The 20,066-nt window shown below is 35.7% G+C and overlaps 1 protein-coding gene across 7 annotated transcripts in view; it reads left to right on the top strand.

The window, feature by feature from the left end:
- Window positions 1–20,066, top strand: part of LOC142347616 (uncharacterized) — a 236,395-nt gene that overhangs the window by 199,515 nt on the left and 16,814 nt on the right. The gene's annotated exons all lie outside the window — the stretch shown is intronic.

Here is a 20,066-nt window from a genome sequence, read left to right as displayed (position 1 = left end):
CTACATTGACCCTCAAATCATTTGAACAAGTCCTTGACTATACTGAAAATCACTTTTTATGAAAACGCACAAGAATAATTTTTGAGCTCGAAATTTGACAACCTATGAAGTACTTTTTTCTCAGACCACCTAGATCAACAATTAGCCCTCCAGTAGAACCTAATAGGACTATGACACTCCTAAATAGACCCTCAAATCATTTGAACAAGTCCTTGACTATACTGAAAATCACTTTTTATGAAAACGCACAAGAATAAATTTTGAGCTCGAAATTTGACAACGTATGAAGTACTTTTTTCTCAGACCCCCTAGATCAAGAATTAGCCCTCCAGTACAACCTACTAGGACTATGACACTCTTACACAGACCCTCAAATCATTTGAACAAGTCCTTGACTATACTGAAAATCACTTTTTATGAAAACGCACAAGAATAACTTTTGAGCTCGAAATTTGACAACGTGTTATGTACTTTTTTCTCAGAACACCTAGATCAACAATTAGCCCTCCAGTAAAGCCTACTAGGACCATGACACTCCTACATTGACCCTCAAATCATTTGAACAAGTCCTTGACTATACTGAAAATCACTTTTTATGAAAACACACAAGAATAATTTTTGAGCTCGAAATTTGACAACGTATGAAGTACTTTTTTCTCAGACCACCTAGATCAAAAATTAGCCCTCCAGTAGAACCTAATAGGACTATGACACTCCTAAATAGACCCTCAAATCATTTGAACAAGTCCTTGACTATACTGAAAATCACTTTTTATGAAAACGCACAAGAATAACTTTTGAGCTCGAAATTTGACAACGTATGAAGTACTTTTTTCTCAGACCACCTAGATCAACAATTAGCCCTCCAGTAGAACCTAATAGGACTATGACACTCCTAAATGGACCCTCAAATCATTTGAACAAGTCCTTGACTATACTGAAAATCACTTTTTTTGAAAACGCACAAGAATAACTTTTGAGCTCGAAATTTGACAACGTATGAAGTACTTTTTTCTCAGACCACATAGATCAAGAATTAGCCCTTCAGTACAATCTACTAGGACTATGACACTCCTACATAGACCCTCAAATCATTTGAACAAGTCCTTGACTATACTGAAAATCACTTTTTGTGAAAACGCACAAGAATAAATTTTGAGCTCGAAATTTGACAACGTGTTATGTACTTTTTTCTCAGAACACCTAGATCAACAATTAGCCCTCCAGTAGAACCTACTAGGACTATGACACTCCTACATTGACCCTCAAATCATTTGAACAAGTCCTTGACTATACTGAAAATCACTTTTTATAAACGCACAAGAATAACTTTTGAGCTCGAAATTTGACGTGTTATGTACTTTTTTCCCAGAACACCTAGATCAACAATTAGCCCTCCAGTAAAAACTACTAGGAACATGACACTCCTACAATGACCCTCAAATCATTTGAACAAATCCTTGACTATACTGAAAATCACTTTTTAAGAAAACGCACAAGAATAAATTTTGAGCTCGAAATTTGACAACGTATGAAGTACTTTTTTCTCAGACCACCTAGATCAACAATTAGCCATCCAGTAGAACCTACTAGGACTATGACACTCTTACACAGACCCTCAAATCATTTGAACAAGTCCTTGACTATACTGAAAATCACTTTTTATGAAAACGCACAAGAATAACTTTTGAGCTCGAAATTTGACAACGTGTTATGTACTTTTTTCTCAGAACACCTAGATCAACAATTAGCCCTCCAGTAAAGCCTACTAGGACCATGACACTCCTACATTGACCCTCAAATCATTTGAACAAGTCCTTGACTATACTGAAAATCACTTTTTATGAAAACACACAAGAATAATTTTTGAGCTCGAAATTTGACAACGTATGAAGTACTTTTTTCTCAGACCACCTAGATCAAAAATTAGCCCTCCAGTAGAACCTAATAGGACTATGACACTCCTAAATAGACCCTCAAATCATTTGAACAAGTCCTTGACTATACTGAAAATCACTTTTTATGAAAACGCACAAGAATAACTTTTGAGCTCGAAATTTGACAACGTATGAAGTACTTTTTTCTCAGACCACCTAGATCAACAATTAGCCCTCCAGTAGAACCTAATAGGACTATGACACTCCTAAATAGACCCTCAAATCATTTGAACAAGTCCTTGACTATACTGAAAATCACTTTTTTTGAAAACGCACAAGAATAACTTTTGAGCTCGAAATTTGACAACGTATGAAGTACTTTTTTCTCAGACCACATAGATCAAGAATTAGCCCTTCAGTACAATCTACTAGGACTATGACACTCCTACATAGACCCTCAAATCATTTGAACAAGTCCTTGACTATACTGAAAATCACTTTTTGTGAAAACGCACAAGAATAACTTTTGAGCTCGAAATTTGACAACGTGTTATGTACTTTTTTCTCAGAACACCTAGATCAACAATTAGCCCTCCAGTAGAACCTACTAGGACTATGACACTCCTACATTGACCCTCAAATCATTTGAACAAGTCCTTGACTATACTGAAAATCACTTTTTATAAACGCACAAGAATAACTTTTGAGCTCGAAATTTGACGTGTTATGTACTTTTTTCTCAGAACACCTAGATCAACAATTAGCCCTCCAGTAAAAACTACTAGGAACATGACACTCCTACAATGACCCTCAAATCATTTGAACAAATCCTTGACTATACTGAAAATCACTTTTTAAGAAAACGCACAAGAATAAATTTTGAGCTCGAAATTTGACAACGTATGAAGTACTTTTTTCTCAGACCACCTAGATCAACAATTAGCCCTCCAGTAGAACCTAATGGGACTATGACACTCCTACATAGACCCTCAAACCATTTGAACAAGTCCTTGACTATACTGAAAATCACTTTTTATGAAAACGCACAAGAATAACTTTTGAGCTCGAAATTTGACAACGTATGAAGTACTTTTTTCTCAGACCATCTAGATCAAGAATTAGCCCTCCAGTATAACCTACTAGGACTATGACACTCCTACATAGACCCTCAAATCATTTGAACAAGTCCTTGACTATACTGGAAATCACTTTTTATGAAAACGCACAAGAATAAATTTTGAGCTCGAAATTTGACAACGTGTTATGTACTTTTTTCTCAGAACACCTAGATCAACAATTAGCCATCCAGTAGAACCTACTAGGACTATGACACTCCTACATTGACCCTCAAATCATTTGAAAAAGTCCTTGACTATACTGAAAATCACTTTTTATGAAAACGCACAAGTATAACTTTTGAGCCCGAAATTTGACAACGTGTTAAGTACTTTTTTCTCAGACCACCTAGATCAACAATTAGCCCTCCAGTACAACCTACTAGGACTATGACACTCCTACATAGACCCTCAAATCACTTGAACAAGTCCTTGACTATACTGAAAATCACTTTGTATGAAAACGCACAAGAATAAGTTTTGAGCTCGAAATTTGACAACAAATGAAGTACTTTTTTCTCAGACCACCTAGATCAACAATTAGCCCTCCAGTAGAACCCACTAGGACTATGACACTCCTACATAGACCCTCAAATCATTTGAACAAGTCCTTGACTATACTGTAAATCACTTTTTATGAAAACGCAAAGAATAACTTTTGAGCTCGAAATTTGACAACGTATTAAGTACTTTTTTCTCAGACCACCTAGATCAACAATTAGCCCTCCAGTAGAACCTACTAGGACTATGCCACTCCTACATAGACCCTCAAATCATTTGAACAAGTCTTTGACTATACTGAAAATCTTTTTTATGAAAACGCACAAGAATAACTTTTGAGCTCGAAATTTGACAACGAATGAAGTACTTTTTTCTCAGACCACCTAGATCAACAATTAGCCTTCCAGTACAACCTACTAGGACTATGACACTCCTACATATACCCTCAAATCAATTGAACAAGTCGTTGAATATACTGAAAATCACTTTTTATGAAAACGCACAAGAATAACTTTTGAGCTCCAAATTTGACAACGTATTAAGTACTTTTTTCTCAGACCACCTAGATCACAACAATTAGCCCTCCAGTCGAACCTACTAGGACTATGACACTCCTACATAGACCCTCAAATCATTTGAACAAGTCCTTGACTATACTGAAAATCACTTTTTATGAAAACGCACAAGAATAACTTTTTGAGCTCGAAATTTGACAACGTATTAAGTTTTTTTTTCTCAGACCACCTAGATCAAGAATTAGCCCTCCAGTACAACCTACTAGGACTACGACACTCCTACATAGACCCTCAAATCATTTGAACAAGTCCTTGACTATACTGAAAATCACTTTTTATGAAAACGCACAAGAATAACTTTTGAGCTCGAAATTTGACAACGTATTAAGTACTTTTTTCTCAGACCACCTAGATCAAGAATTAGCCCTCCAGTACAACCTACTAGGACTATGACACTCCTACATAGACCCTCAAATCATTTGAACAAGTCCTTGAATATACTGAAAATCACTTTTTATGAAAACGCACAAGAATAACTTTTGAGCTCGAAATTTGACAACGTGTTATGTACTTTTTTCTCAGAACACCTAGATCAAGAATTAGCCCTCCAGTATAACCTTCTAGGACTATGAAACTCCTACATTGACCCTCAAATCATTTGAACAAGTCCTTGACTATACTGAAAATCACTTTTTATGAAAACGCACAAGTATAACTTTTGAGCACGAAATTTGACAACGTGTTAAGTTCTTTTTTCTCAGACTACCTAGATCAAGAATTAGCCCTCCAATACAACCTACTAGGACTATGACACTCCTACATAGACCCTCAAATCATTTGAACAAGTCCTTGACTATACTGAAAATCACTTTTTATGAAAACGCACAAGAATAACTTTTGAGCTCGAAATTTGACAACGTGTTATGTAATTTTTTCTCAGAACACCTAGATCAACAATTAGCCCTCCAGTAGAACCTTCTAGGACTATGAAACTCCTACATTGACCCTCAAATCATTTGAACAAGTCCTTGACTATACTGAAAATCACTTTTTATGAAAACGCACAAGTATAACTTTTGAGCACGAAATTTGACAACGTGTTAAGTTCTTTTTTCTCAGACTACCTAGATCAACAATTAGCCCTCCAGTACAACTTACTAGGACTATGACACTCCTACATAGACCCTCAAATCACTTGAACAAGTCCTTGACTATACTGAAAATCACTTTTTATAAAAACGCATAAGAATAACTTTTGAGCTCGAAATTTGACAACGTATGAAGTACTTTTTTCTCAGACCACCTAGATCAACAATTAGCCCTCCAGTAGAACCTACTATGACTATGACACTCCTACATAGACCCTCAAATCATTTGAACAAGTCCTTGACTATACTGTATATCACATTTTATGAAAACGCAAAGAATAACTTTTGAGCTCGAAATTTGACAACGTATTAAGTACTTTTTTCTCAGACCACCTAGATCAACAATTAGCCCTCCAGTATAACCTACTATGACTATGACACTCCTACATAGACCCTCAAATCATTTGAACAAGTCCTTGACTATACTGTATATCACATTTTATGAAAACGCAAAGAATAACTTTTGAGCTCGAAATTTGACAACGTATTAAGTACTTTTTTCTCAGACCACCTAGATCAACAATTAGCCCTCCAGTAGAACCTAATAGGACTATGACACTCCTACATAGACCCTCAAATCATTTGAACAAGTCTGAATATACTGAAAATCTTTTTTATGAAAACGCACAAGAATAACTTTTGAGCTCGAAATTTGACAACGTATGAAGTACTTTTTTCTCAGACCACGTAGATCAACAATTAGCCTTCCAGTACAGCCTACTAGGACTATTACACTCCTACATAGACCCTCAAATCATTTGAACAAGTCCTTGACTATACTGAAAATCACTTTTTATGAAAACGCAGAAGAATAACTTTTGGGCTCGAAATTTGACGTGTTAAGTATTTTTTTCTCAGACCACCTAGATCAACAATTAGCCCTCCAGTACAACCTACTACGACTATGAAACTCCTACATAGACCCTCAAATAACTTGAACAAGTCCTTGACTATACTGAAAATCACTTTTTATGAAAACGCACAAGAATAACTTTTGAGCTCCAAATTGGACAACGTATTAAGTACTTTTTTCTCAGACCACCTAGATCAACAATTAGACCTCCAGTAGAACCTACTAGGACCATGACACTCCTACATAGACCCTCAAATCATTTGAACAAGTCCTTGACTATACTGAAAATCACTTTTTATGAAAACGCACAAGAATAACTTTTGAGCTCGAAATTTGACAACGTATTAAGTACTTTTTTCTCAGACCACCTAGATCAAGAATTAGCCCTCCAGTACAACCTTCTAGGACTATGACACTCCTACATAGACCCTCAAATCATTTGAACAAGTCCTTGACTATACTGAAAATCACTTTTTATGAAAACGCACAAGAACAACTTTCGAGCTCGAAATTTGACAACGTATGAAGTACTTTTTTCTCAGACCACCTAGATCAACTATTAGCCCTCCAGTAGAACCTACTAGGACCATGACACTCCTACATAGACCCTCAAATCATTTGAACAAGTCCTTGACTATACTGAAAAACACTTTTTATGTAAACGCACAAGAGTAACTTTTGAGCTCGAAATTTGACAACGTATTAGGTACTTTTTTCTCAGACCACCTAGATCAAAAATTAGCCCTCCAGTACAACCTACTAGGACTATGACACTCCTACATAGACCCTCAAATCATTTGAACAAGTCCTTGACTATACTGAAAATCACTTTTTATGAAAACGCACAAGAATAACTTTTGAGCTCGAAATTTGACAACGTATTAAGTACTTTTTTCTCAGACCACCTAGATCAACAATTAGCCCTCCAGTAGAACGTACTAGGACTATGACACTCCTACCTAGACCCTCAAATCATTTGAACAAGTCCTTGACTATAATGAAAATCACTTTTAATGAAAACGCACAAGAATAATTTTTGAGCTCGAAATTTGACAACCTATTAAGTCCTTTTTCCTCAGACCACCTAGATCAACAGTTAGCTTTCTATCGGAACACACTAGGACTATGACACTCCTAGGTAGAATCTCAAATCTTTTGAACAAGTCCTGAGGTGTGAAAACCAAGCTGTGCGTGCGTGCACAGCAAACCAGACCAAAAAAGGCGGAAGCAAACAAAAAAGAGCAAAAGTGAAAATCCAAGAAGAGCGCAAAGCTTCAGCGAACCTTCTTGCTTTGCAAGAACACATTCCCACGACGTGGGAACACGGACTAAAAAACCGGTCCGAAAACCGCAGCTCTGCGGTGCAGAGCAAACCAGACCAAAAAAATCGGAAGCAAAAAAAAAGCGCAAAAGTGAAAATCCAAGAAGAGCGCAAAGCTTCAACGAACCTTCTTGCTTTGCAAGAACACATCCCCACGACGTGGGAACACGGACCAAAAAACCGGTCCGAAAACCGCAGCTCTGCGGTGCAGAGCAAACCAGACCGAAAAAAAAGCGGAAGCAAACAAAAAAGGCGCAAAAGTGAAAATCCAAGAAGAGCGCAAAGCTTCAACAAACCTTCTTGCTTTGCAAGAACACATTCCCACGACGTGGGAACACGGACCAAAAAACTGGTCCGAAAACCGCAGCTCTGCGGTGCAGAGCAAACCAGACCGAAAGAAAGCAACAGCTAGCCAAGCTAGCGAGCAAAGAAGCGGAAAGAACTCACCTGAGAGGAGACGGCAGCAGAGAGAAGAAAAGCAAACAAACTCTGAAAACATAATTGGTTAGTATACATAAAAGAACATCAGAAACAACACACACAAGACGCACGGCCACCCCCCCCCCCCCCCCCGCGCCGCCGCCAAACCGCCATCCCCCCCCCAAACGACCCCCCCCCAAAGACCCCCCCCAACACCAACCGACCAACGCCAAATTTTGGCATGAGTTCTGGAACAATGCCATGGAACTCAGAGAGCATGGAAATGCATTTTGCAATGAATACGAGAATAAATTACGAAGTTACGTCACGAATGACGAGAATGACGGACGTCAGAAACGCCCAAAATGACCCAAATTACGGTCGACTCGCGGGCTAATTTCACTACTTTTGGAAAACAACACTATATGACATGTATACCATTGAAACCGTCTTGAACTAAGCTGTTCATATCACTAAACAAAATGAAAAAATTCCCCCTATAGACAGAGTTATTAGCAAAAATTGACCGAGTCCGATCGAAAATTGGGACGTTTCCCATGCTCGTACACAAATTTACAACTTCTGGTGAATATTTTTTCAGGTTTCATTATATCAAAAGAAAGCACGCATAATAAGCTCTCTAACTATGCAACTCAATAGGAAAAAAAAACTACTGTAGGCAGAGTTATTAACGATCGAGCCTTCGGTACCAAATGACCAAAAAAGTGACCTGGATCATCCAAAATGACAAATATGACAAACAAATAATTTAACTAAAACAACCAAATATATATGGGGACAATCCCCATTATCAGACGAATCTAACGGACTAACTATTGGGTCTAAATTAGCCTGCTTTGTTGGTCTAGCATTTACATTCAAGAGATGTACCGGTCACGAATTGGTCAAAATGGGGGTATGTATCCTGGCCAATTTCTCAAAAACGGCTGCAAGAAACAAAACGCCATTTACAGGGAATCAAGTACGGCTCAAGCTGAGTTCAAATCAATAAACAGATCGAAAATCGGTTCACTCTACAAGGAGATATTCCAAGATAAAGGTACCGTACCAAATTACCAAAATGACCACAAACATCACGTCCAGAGCTAAAATTTCACATGTCAATGTGTCAAACAAATTTCAAATAATAGCTGGAAAGCTTTGTCATAATATAGGGAAGCTAACGCATCAATAAACAAGCTTTAAATCGCATTATAGCTGATGTGACACAGCTCTGTACGTACTGGTACCTGCTTCAGTAGGTCAAAAATGGGGTACCTGTCCTGGCCAATTTCTCGAAAACGGCTGATCGAAACGAAACGATACCTATATCAAAACAAAGCTTAGCTCAAGCTGGGTTTAACAAAAAAAGTTTCATCAAAATCGGTTCACTCTACAACGAGTAATTGCAAAGTAAAGATAATGTACCAAATGTCCAAAAAAGCAGAGTACTCCGGCTGCAGAGCCAAAATTCAGCATCTGCACTTCCTAAAATGGTATGAGGAATATATATGGGATCATTCCCCTCATTCTGACGAAGCTAATGAACTATAAGTTATAACTCAAATCAGCTGTTTTGTGGTACCGAAAATTTGGGTCACCAGAACAGCCCAAAAATTCGACTTTTTTCAACTTTAAACATTAATAACTTTTTGATTAGGCAGATTTGAGAAACCAACTAAACACTGCAAGCAAGAGGGGTTTAGTGCCAACAAAATGCGACCACTCCCGTTTAATTTGGTTCGGTACTTTAGAAGTTATTAACAAAATACTATTTCATACCCCATTTTTTGGGCTATCAGCGAAGCCCAAAATCTCCGTAACCGACGTAAAACAACGTGAAACAGCGTTCCCGGGGTATCTTTGGGTGTAATTCTGGTCGAATTCGATGTTCTAGGTCACGGAAAACCTTCATGGTGAGGTGGGAAAAAATTTCCCACCTCACCATGAAGGCTATGATGTTTTGTGTGTTTTGACATAAATCAACATCCACAGAAATTTGGTGAAATCATGAAAAAAGAAAAATTGTTGAATTAACCTCATTTAATGAAACAGGTAGCTCCATGGACCCAAGTGGGGCATAGAAAACACAAATTGCACGCCTGAAGACCTGTTCTTTGCGCAGAGCACCACTTAGCGGTTAAAATTTGGGAAATGTTATGTTTTTCAGCATTCACTGTTAAATTAACGTTTCACAAAAGAATATTATGAAGAAGACCAACAATTCCAACAACGATGCGCTTAAAGGGAAGAGAATGCGCTCAAAATTACTTATTTTGATTCGTAATTGACAGAGAAATGAGAAAAAATTACAAAACTGAGTGCCTTTTTCATGAGACAAAATAAATTTTGTTCCTCAGCATTTGCAAACTCTGCCTAAACATCTACCGTAAATAATTCAAAGCACCCGGGAAAAACTTGTTCTTAGGCCTGTAAGGACGTAAGTTATCAAAAACAACTTAGAGGTACGTTTAAATGCGAAATAATTGATTCAAATGCGCGTCATAATTTTTCAGACAAAAAATTTGATAAATTGTCATTTAAAGAAAAACATGTAGTAGTTTTTCATTACCAAAAGCCAAGAGATATTTTTCAATGAAAAAGTGAAAGAAAATAAATGCAACAAAGAATCGCGCTCAAAATAGGCGTAAAAAAACTGAAGAGAATTAAACATTTGAAAAACAAAACGGTTTTCTTTTTTTAAATTTTTATTTATTTTTTTTGCTCTTAAAGTGCAGCAGAGTTCGAGTGCTGGGTTCCTTCAACAATTGAAGTTGTATGAAGTTGATTGACATTATGAGGACTGCTCTGAAAGGAAAGTGTTGTGTTTAAGTTCACCTGCAATACAAAATTTTGTTTGGGTTTTTAATGGTGAAAAAAGGTTACTTGAAAACTTCAACAGAAATTTGGTGAAATCATGAAAAAAAAATGGATGAATTAACCTCATTTAATGAAACAGGTAGCTCCATGGACCCAAGTGGGGCATAGAAAACACAAATTGCACGCCTGAAGACCTGTTCTTTGCGCAAAGCACCACTTAGCGGTTAAAATTTGGGAAATGTTATGTTTTTCAGCATTCACTGTTAAATTAACGTTTCACAAAAGAATATTATGAAGAAGACCAACAATTCCAACAAAGATGCGCTTAAAGGGAAGAGAATGCGCTCAAAATTACTTATTTTGATTCGCAATTGACAGAGAAATGAGAAAAAATTACAAAACTGAGTGCCTTTTTCATGAGACAAAATAAATTTCGTTCCTCAGCATTTGCAAACTCTGCCTGAACATCTACCGTAAATAATTCAAAGCACCCGGCAAAAACTTGTTCTTAGGCCTGGAAGGACTTAAGTTATCAAAAACAACTTAGAGAAACGTTTAAATGCGAAAAAATTGATTCAAATGCGCGTCATAATTTTTCAGACAAAAAATTTGATAAATTGTCATTTAAAGAAAAACATGTAGTAGTTTTTCATTACCAAAAGCCAAGAGAAATTTTTCAATGAAAAAGTGAAAGAAAATAAATGCAACAAAGAATCGCGCTCAAAATAGGCGTAAAAAAACTGAAGAGAATTAAACATTTGAAAAACAAAACGGTTTTCTTTTTTAAAATTTTTATTTATTTTTTTTGCTCTTAAAGTGCAGCATAGTTCGAGTGCTGGGTTCCTTCAACAATTGAAGTTGTATGACGTTGATTGATAATATGAGGACTGCTCTGAAAGGAAAGTGTTGTGTTTAAGTTCACCTGCAATACAAAATTTTGTTTGGGTTTTTAATGGTGAAAAAAGGTTACTTGAAAACTTATCAGTTTTATAATTAAAAAACAACAAAATGAGATCTTAAATGATAAGATATGTCCACTGTTGCATTGATTTTGCTTGTTTGTTTACTAAAATGCACAACACTAATAAAAAAATTCCAAAAACTATCCTTGATCAACTTTACCTTCACTTGTTTTCAACTTTTACAAATCACAAACTTTTAATTCTGGTTTCAATTTTTCCCTGATTTTGAACCCTAATTCCCACTTCAAACTTGTGTAAATTTCAACAAAAGTCCCATTCTGCTACAAAATGAGATTAGAAGAGCTTACAAGGTTGAGCAATATGACCATTTAGGATTTTCGGCAGGTACCTATTTTATCAGTGAAAAACGTTGTCATGGGAACATAAAATGTATGATTGACTATTTTACAGCAAATTTGAGATTTATCACTCTCAACTAACTATTGAAATTTGGTTTTTGGAGTACTTGCTATCTAATAAAGATTCAAAATGAAGGGACTCTAAGAAAAGTATTTTTTTTAAAATTAAAAAGTCGAATAAAGTAATATATATCATAAGCTAGAACGCACTGGATGCTTTTGTTTGACATTTGTTAGTGCTTAACAGTTCATTCAATTTTGTTGTGAACAAAATGAACTAATGGAACAGTCATTGAACAATTTTTGTGAAAAACGAGTATATCAAACACGTTACCAACGCTAAAGTCTTTATGAAAATGAAAAAATTGATTTTTTTCAGTTTTGGAGTTGAATACCTCTTTATCTGCTAGATTGAAGATTGCAATAACAAGGCAAAAAAAAAGCTTAGTATCATCAAAACGCCACTATGCCGAACAGTTTTGGTACAGTACTTTGGGAGATAATAACAAATTCCTCAAATATACCCCATTTTTTTCAGCTATTTTTGAAGCCTAAAAATGCCAAAAAACATTCTTGACGGCGGTAAACGGCACCTTTGGCGTGTTTCTAGGAAGCAATTCATTCCATTTTTTTGTTGGTCGCTAAGTAAAACCTTCATGATGAGATGAAAAAAATATTCAAACCTCGCCATGAATGTTATGGCGTTTTATCAGTTTTGATACAAAAACAACATACATAGAAGTTTGACAAAACAATGAAAAGGGAAAAAAGGTTGAAATACCAGTACCCAGTAATTTCGATAGCCTAAGAGACTTGAGTATTGTCTGGAAAACACAAATTGCACGCAGAAAAAACTGTTCGATTACAAAAAGCACACCTCAACCAATAAAATCTGTGATTGGACCTTGTTTTCAGGAATCAATCTTGAATAACCGTTCAACAAAAAATTTTCAGGACAAACAAATAAAACTGCATGCAGTGACAGCCTACATGCGAGAAATTGCATTGTTGATTAGTCATTTAGATGCCAAAACTATAGAGAACTTTGAAAAAGTATAAAAATCTTGCTTTACTTTTTTTAAAGCGATCAATTGTATTTATTGTTGCGCATTTGATGATTCTTCTTAATTCATTCTTGTAAATAGTTTAAGTAATCGGACTGTAGAGCTGCAAGAGGACTTTTGTTGTTGTGAATGCTCAAAATAGCTCAAAAATGAACTTTCAAATGAGCCAAAATTTGAATAAAAATTTTCTTTCTGAAACCAGAACAGATTTAATTGAACAGAACGCAAACCAAACACATAATTTTTCTATTCTTTCTTATATACACTTTGTTTGTAATTAGGCAACTAATTGGCAGCTATGTAAGTGGTACTGACAGTTTCATGTTGAAAACAGTGCTACTTTTATCTGATTCACTTAAACCGCAATTTTTTTTTCGAACTTCATTTTAGAGCTAATCATTTTTGAGACATAATACGTAAACATTGGTCTTCTTTGGAACAAAGTCTCAATTTTGACGCTTTCGATGGATTTTTAGAATTGAATTTTTTTCTGCTTGATCAATGACATAAACTCTAAAAGATATCATTAGACGTCCAAAGTTCGGTACGGCCTTGGAAGAGACGTAACAGGGTTTTGCTATTTCGAACTGATTTGAGATAAATTTTTTGACCATCAGGCCTACCTGCAGAGCAAATTTAAGTTCGAAAACTTTACCTTAGAAAAATTACAAAACTTGATACGGCCTTATACGGCACCGTACTAAGTTTTGTAATTTTTCAGAGATTTAAAAATTTATACCCAGTGCCATAAAGTGATGAAAAAGTGAGTTGTATTAGATAAGCGATAGATTTAAAGTCGATTTTAGGGATTTAGAATTTAAAAATCAGTAATTACATCAATTGGCTACGGTGCCGTAGAAAACTTATTACGGCCTTATACGGTGCCGTACAATGTTTTGTAAGTTTTCTACGGCAGCTTATAAGTCTTAGTAAGTTTTCAAAGTTTCGTCTAAGGTGGTCAACCTGGGCTGCTGCAGACAATTGTCGCTAGTTATTATAATCTCATATAGTTCAAACCTATTTTCTCAAAACTATAGTCAAAGATGATTCGTCATTGGTTGAATAATACAAATTCTAGAGTCTGCAGTAGAGGATCGCGCGCACGCTATAGTGGTCACTCCCTAAGTAAAAGGTCGAATTATTAAATATTTTGAGTATTAAAAAATTTTGAATTATCTTTAATATTTAGGGTTCACAATTTGTTCACTGAAATTGAGAGATGTGCTCAACCCACCGACCAAACCAACTCATTTCTTGACGCATAATTTTTTTTGAAATGTTGTAGGGGGGGGGGGGGGGAACAGATAGGAAGGCCAATAGAGTTTTCTCGCTTTCATGGTTCACTCAAACGTGATGAATAAATATTTATGATGATGTAAAAATATAGGATTTGATCTTTACATACATTCGAGTGGCAGTTTGCACTGAAATCTCATTGCCGAAATAGACGGAAATAGACGCGAATTAGACGGTAATGATGCCAAAAATAATCTATAGGTGCTTCAATAAGTGTGAAACTGAAAGGCATTCAATCAAAAACAACAACAACAACAACAAAAAACTATATACAAAACAGATATCAATGAAAAAGTTACGTTCATAAAATTTCATTGTAGATTGTACAACAAAATCGGGCAGTTCAAAAAACTTTTTTGTCTCAGAAAAGCGAGGAAACTTTGTGAATGAAAATGCATTGAGAAAAATGTTTGTCTTTGTTCTACATTAGAACGTCACAAGCGCATCAATTTGCGCAGTTTAGTTTTTCTACCTTGGAAGAGAACCGTGGATGTGTAACGGCATCAGCTAATAGCCAGAAACAAAATCAAAGACAACTTTTGCACTTGAAATCGCAACAGAGCACTGTTCGTCAACTCCTTCCTTGAGGAGGTCAACTCTTTGGCACTACGTTAGTAATGTGCTGGATTTATGAATCTTAGCACCAATAGATAAATCATGGTTTTTACTAAACATAAAAAGATCATATATGATTTTATTAATCATTGGAAGACAATACTAAGATATTTTGCTTGCCTTATATGGAACCATAAAAGATGTGTTTCATCACTAAGAGTTTTCATCCCGGGAAAGTTTTTGAAGTTAGGATTAGTGTGTATCTTTATGTGTCTGAGTGTGTCTGTGTGTGTGTGGTGTGTTTGTGTGTGTTTGTGTGTGTGTGTGTGTGTGTGTGTGGGGGGGGGGGGGGGGGGTATGTGTAAGGGTGGGCGGATTTGCGAGAGAGGGAGGGATACTTGTAGATGAATTCTTTTTGGTAAAGTTTCCTTTATCATTGTGCTATTTTTAAAAAAAATATATTTCACCTTGACATTGTTAAACAGAGCAAAATAACAATTTTTAAATGTATACATTGATATATTAACATATTTGGCAGTGACTGTCAGAATTTAAAATTTAAATTTTAAATTTACGTTCAAAAATAATGTTTGGTGCAAACTTCAGCTGTCGGAAAGAGGTCCAAGTCTGAGTGAGAAACTTGTTCCGTAAACTTGACCTTCTGTATTATCATATCTGTGCTTTTAACGTTTTGTCGCGGAGAATAAAAGCAGTTAATATGTTTCTAGTCTTGAAACAGTTTTAAGTCTTGGTTTATGCATAAAAATCATACAAACATGTAAACAATTCAAGCAGAACTAAATGCATTTCCCATTTTTTTGGCATTAAAATTTTGATTGAATACAACTGCAAAAATGAGTTGATTGGCCCAACTGAAACGGGCGCGCATTATCTTTATATACATATTTTACTCCAAAAGCGTTCAGATATCCGCAATCGGACAACTGTGTTTGCTATTATGTCAGCTTCTTCTTGTGTTAGGAGAATAAAAATAAGCTGTAATTTTCAATTTTATGGCTCTATTGGGACTGTTCTAAAATTTGTCAGCAGAATTTTGCGGATTTCATTGATTACCTAGCGAGACTGAAAGGTAACATAAACAGAGCAGCATATGCAGCAGTAATTTATCTGTGTTCTCTGTCACAGAACTGACTATAACTAGATAAGGCTGCCATCTTTGAAACAGGACTTATTGCTAAAGTTTACAAAAGGCAGCCTTACGTGTCTTTGGGCCATTTGCAAACCTCTATAAAAATTGCAAACAGAAGCAAATGCAAAAATGAACAAGTAGGAAACAACTTCTAAATTTTCATTTATGGTTTGATAATGTTTTCTTGATTTGTTTACGGTAGCCAAAGAAACCACCCCAGTCGATTTCGAATGGTTATCTTGCAAGATTCTGGCAGATTCTGCCAGACTCTTGCAAGATTATGCATAATCTTGCAAGATTTCTGCCAGAATCTTGCAAGATAACCATTTTTCTGCCAGAATCTTGCAAGATAACCATTTTTCTGCCAGAATCTTGCAAGATAACCATTTTTCTGTCAGAATCTTGCAAGATAACCATTTTTCTGCCAGAATCTTGCAAGATAGCAATTTTTCTGCCAGAGTCTCACAAAATAATCATTTCGCTGTCAGAATCCTCTAATATATCCACTTTTTTGCACAAGATCCTACGAGATGAATTGACTAATGCGAGTAATTCTGACAGCAAATTTAAAGTCCTTCGAAGCTCAAAAATTGGCAAATGAAGATAATCACATTTTTCGGGCAATGGCAAAAAAATGTTAAGCGTAAGGAGCTGAATTAAATGAAAGGAGGCAGTTTAAGATGCAAAGACTAATATCACATAATTTTTGCATCAGAAAAAGTAATCTAGACGTGTAGTTTCGTAAATTTTGATAAAGTTGAAAAAAACAGTTTTTAATAGTAATTTATTTTGTGTTAACAGTTCTCAAAGGCAGATTTTAATCTGTTTTCTTCAGATAATTCATATTTCCAGATTCAAAATCAATTTAAATTCATTATTTTTCTTAAAAAACACGCAACTGATTCTTAAGAAATTTTCTGGTCAAAATGAAATGTGTTAATTGAATGGGAGCCAATAAGAGGACTGCTCGACCGGAACGAACTTGCAAGAATCTTGCAAGATAACCATTTTTCTGGCAGTTCTTGCAAGATAGACAGTTTTTGCAAGATTCTGGCAGAATCTTGCAAGATAACCATCTGGTCTCGACTGGGGCAGTGCAGACGCTAAAAACCTCATAAAATCTTATTTAAAAAACAAATTGTGCTACAACGAGCTTATATAAATGAGTAAAAAAGTTATTTATGCTTATATTAATGGCTTTAGTCATTTCGAAGCAGTCTTGTGGTTGTTCTGCCATTCTTTACATATAGATGTTGGTTTTTGCTACAAAATATCATTGACTTTGATTAATTGCTCTCAAACTAAGTTTGAAGAAACGGTAGTTGGTCTTTTCTATGCGAAAATGTTGCTTGACCGTATTGATTTTTCGAGTGACTTTTACGTGCATGACTTTTTTTTCGTTTTCGTGATCTGAATTTCTCGCTATCACAATTTCAGCAGCCGGAGTGAAGAAGCGACAGTTCACTGCTAAAAGTGATGGTGCGTTAAAATTGGTAATTTTTCCTCTATATATTTTATTAGTGGTTCTAGTAGGATATAATGATGACGTCATTTGAAACCCCCCTTAATAAATTTAGTAACCCCCCCCCCCCAGCGACTGAAGAAGGCTGCAATAGTTTTGTACTCCCACTAGTCTTTCGAGAGTAATTTTTGTGGCGTTAGCCGGTTATCTATTGCAGAGTCTCCCTTTCTACCTCGGCCATTTTTATGAAACTTGCTTTGAACGTTTTGGTACACTCTCCTATTTAAACATTCATATGCAAGATTTGAAATAATTGTGCACCACCGCCACGCACCTCTAGACTGGCAGATTGTAACTATATGGACTGCAGGGTTGTGGAATCCGCAAAGTTGGTCTTTCAATCCAGATTTTGTGACCCTGCTAAATTCAATTCGAAGCTCAATGCCTGATTTTCTCAATAAATTGATCAGAGTCACGTAAGATATGCTTCCATTTCAGCTAGATTTGCCGAAAAGGAAAACGTGCGTTTTTTTAATGTTCTTTAACAACACCGTGTCCAAAAATATTGTTTGTTAAAACTATTCTTCAGAAAAACTATCCAAACCACAACATGATATCTAAAGTCACAAGTGTATTTCAAGGAAAATAAGGGTTCTAGACATTTGATATTGGAAACTGTTTTGATTGTTCTCAGTCAGTCTACTGGCTGTGCTAAATTTTTGAAAAAATAAAGTGTTAAGCAAATTTACTTTTTTGATACTATTTCCGCGTTATTTTTCAGTAATTCTTGTTGATGGATAAATATAAAATTTATCTTTCAACCAATTTTATATACGGCTGAAATCATTTGTAAGCAAATCAAAAAATCTCAAAGAATTATTTATAGGCCTAAACCAAATTCAAGCATCGTTCTCCTGATTCTGCAAAATTTTTTAATTTTTTATCCCACAATGTTGCAGGAAATCAATTAAGACTCTCTCTATTGCATCTTTAGTGGAGAAGACCAAACAAAAACGACAAAAAATTGAACGTAATTTTAGGTATGCTCGGTTTTGAACGTAAGAAAGCGTTGGTACGTTTGGTTTGTCCGGTATTGTGGGTTTAGGACGTAATAAAGATTCGGTATCGTCATTTTTTGACGCTAGAGAGATTCGCTATGTTCATTTTTAGAGGAATTGGTATAATCGGTTTTGGACATAAGAAATTGTCGGATTCTTCCATAGGAAAACTTGATTATTTTCTGTTTATAAAGTATTGATATGTTAACATAGCGTTTTTTTTGCAGAAATATCAAACGTATTTCTTAGAGAAGATTTCAAAAACAATACGCAAAACTATTGAAAAATTTTCTTCAGCTCGTTCACAAAACTATTTGATAGAATATATTTTTCTGTTATTCTTTAGTTCTGAATTACAACAGACTTGTTGAATTTTGATGAGAATTCTGTTGATCAATTCGCATTCACTTTGAGCTGTCTCATGCTTTTTAATTTGCAAGCAAAGTTCTTGATGTTTGGATAAGTTTGAAACCGAACATGTCGACCGTTTTTGTCCGGCTTGCTGACCTAATATTCTTTCAAAGATAAAATTAAATTTATGGTGTTTCTCTCAACAACACCGAAGCTCTCTTGCGCTTGAATAACGACTATACCGAATCTTTATTATGCTATATACCGAACAAAACAATGCCGCTGACTAGAAATAGCAGGAAATTTTGTCCTTTTAGTTTTAAAAACGACGATCTTGACGACTTCTTATGTTTAAAAACCGAATACTTCATGACTAGGGATGGCAATGTAGATAAGACGAATTGAGTTTTCCACACTAAAGAGCCGTATTATTGACTCTTTACTAATACAGCCAAGCGATGTCCTGAACTCAGTGACCCTGACATTTGTCTTAATTAGAAACAGAAAAACCCGCCACCAAAGCAGAAGCAAACAATTCTCATTAGGATGATGACTGCAAAGACAACGGCTATTTTTTCAATTTCAGCCCCCCCTCCAGTTTAGTGCTCATATATCATACAGACACACCGATTTTCATTCATATTCCATAGTGGAAATGCCATAGTCCGGAAGACCGATGAAAATACAACGCAAGAAATACAACGCAAGAAATAAAGTTGTCAGTATGTTCGGATTGCTCTGTGTTTTCGGTTTCAAACGTAAAAAATCGGAGGCATGTTTGGTCTGGAACGTAAGAACGCTTCAGTTTGTTCGGTTTAGCAACATTTGTTATCTTCGTTATGGAACGTAAGAAAGCTTCGGTATGTTTGGTTTAGCCGGATTCGGCGTGCTTGGTTACTAGACGTAAGAACTCTTGTGTTTTAAATAGATGATGCCGAATATCTCCTACGTTTAAAAGCGACGATAACAAAAATTTCTTATGCTAAAAAACGACGATAACGAATCTCTCTTACGTTTAGAAACAACGATACCGAGTCTTTATTATGTTTGAAAACAACAATAACGAATATCTCTTGCGTTTAAAAAAGACGATACTTTCGCGTTAAAAACAACTATACTGAATCTTTCTTACTCTTAAAAACGACGATGCCAAATATCTTCTACGTTTAAAAGCGAAGAAACTATAACAATCTTATGTTTAAAAAAACGACGATACTGAATCTCCTGTTAAAAACCGGA

This window comes from Convolutriloba macropyga, chromosome 1 (assembly GCF_964194025.1).
Source record: "Convolutriloba macropyga chromosome 1, txConMacr16.3, whole genome shotgun sequence".
NCBI lineage: Eukaryota > Metazoa > Xenacoelomorpha > Acoela > Convolutidae > Convolutriloba > Convolutriloba macropyga.
This window is presented reverse-complemented; position numbering and strand designations above follow the sequence as displayed.